General features: G+C 50.3%; 1 non-coding gene across 1 annotated transcript; it reads right to left on the bottom strand.

Moving 5' to 3' along the window:
• Positions 1–1105: 1105 nt before the first annotated feature.
• On the bottom strand, positions 1106–1177 carry TRNAA-UGC (transfer RNA alanine (anticodon UGC)). The gene has a single exon. It is a non-coding gene; the product is annotated as a tRNA-Ala (tRNA).
• Between the last annotated feature and the right edge of the window lie 549 nt (positions 1178–1726).

Genomic DNA, 1726 nt, shown 5'->3' with positions numbered 1-1726 from the left:
CTTATGTTCCTATGAGAAGTCAATAAGAATCAAGGAAGAAGGCGGGGGAAGTCATTGTGAGCTAGCCACAGTCTGGGTGGGACAGCAGTGGACAAATCACATCATGTATGCTACACTATATCGAGGATGGAGGAAAAACAGGTTTCATCCATTTGACCCAGATCGTGGCTAGCAGGCACAGGGCAGCAAGATGCCCCCTGCCACCACCATTGGAGTGGTTCTTTGGGCCCGATATGACCCCTGCAAGCTTTGCAAGGAGGTCTTCTCCTCACCAAGCTGCAAGAAGCACAAGGTTGGGCTGGCCACCTTTCTTGCCTCACCCTGCAAGCCACTTTCTTTGGGAGGGAGAAAAATATCACACCCAAGATAGTCCCCCACTCAAATTTTAGGGACTCACCCACTTGTGGGAGGGAAACCACAGGAGGGTATTTTGCCCCCTCGGCTCTGAAGCCAGCCATGGTGTGATTCAAGTGAACCCAATTCATGTTACCTTTTGCTTTCCCAGAGCGCAGTCCTCGGAAAAACCCGCCGTTCACCGGCTTTTGTCCATCAGCCTGAGTGTTTCCCTTTCAGGTCCTTTGCAGCATCACTGTCTGCTTTTCCCAGAATGGAAGAAGGAGATGCATTCAGCCCGTCTGAATGAGGAGAAGATGAGCCTTTTGTCAGGCAGCATCATTATGTGGGGCCGGGCGTTTCAAATGCAGGCAGCGCAGAGGTGGTTCCGAAGAGATCAAGGTTTCTAGTTGCAAGATCAGCTTCTCATTCCCCTCTTCATTCCGTGGATGAATCACCCGGCATTTTGCAAGACCCTCAAGCAGGTTACAATTAAACCTTCTATTCTGCAGCTGGGCTGTTGGGCTTATTAAAGCAATCTTGGAATCTCTCCCATCAGGCCAAGGAGGAGAAAATGAACATATGTTTCAGCTGCTCCTGTTTTCCATTGTCTGTCACAGGTGATTTGCCATCCCTGTTTTGTCCCTAGGTTGCAAAGGAAGCTGCCTTATTACTGAGTCAGAACCTTGGTCCATCTAGTTCAGTATTATCTACACTGACTGGCAGCAGCTCTCCAAGGTTTAAGGCAGGAGTCTTTCCCAGCACTACCTGGAGATGCTGCCAGGGATTGAACCTGGGACCTCCTGCATGCAAAGCAGATGCTCTACCACTGAGCTACAGCCCCATTCCCTTGCCCCCAAAAGATATATCAGCCAGCAAGGTACAAGTCAGACTCTTGGCCCATATACCTCAGAATTGCCTACATGGACAGGCAGCAGTTCTCCAAGGTTTCAGATGTATCCCAGCCAGTGTTCCTTCCAACAAGGATTCCCTGATGTTGTTGACTACAACTCCCAGAATCCCCAGCTGCAATGGTTTTTGCTTGGGGATTCTGGGAGTTGTAGTCCACAATGTCTGGGAATCCCTGTTAGAGGGAACACTGATCCCAGCCCTACCTGGAGCCCTAACCTGGGACCGTTTTTTGGCAGAGTAGATGCTCTAACACTCAACTTTGGGTCCTCCTTGATGACCATGTTGAACGAGCTCAGTATTATCTACCCTGACTGGCAGTAACCTGGAGGGCATTGGTTCCCAACCAGGATTCCTCCAGGTGTTGCTGAACTACAACTCCCAGCATCCCCAGCCACAATACATTGGAGCTGGGGATGATGGCAGTTCAGCAACATCTGGAGGAACCCTGGATGGGAACCACTGCTCAGGGGTTTCAGAGAGT

Source organism: Hemicordylus capensis, chromosome 13, assembly GCF_027244095.1.
Source record: "Hemicordylus capensis ecotype Gifberg chromosome 13, rHemCap1.1.pri, whole genome shotgun sequence".
Lineage (NCBI taxonomy): Eukaryota > Metazoa > Chordata > Lepidosauria > Squamata > Cordylidae > Hemicordylus > Hemicordylus capensis.
Note: the sequence above shows the minus strand (reverse complement) of the source record. Positions and strands in the feature narration are given on the sequence as shown.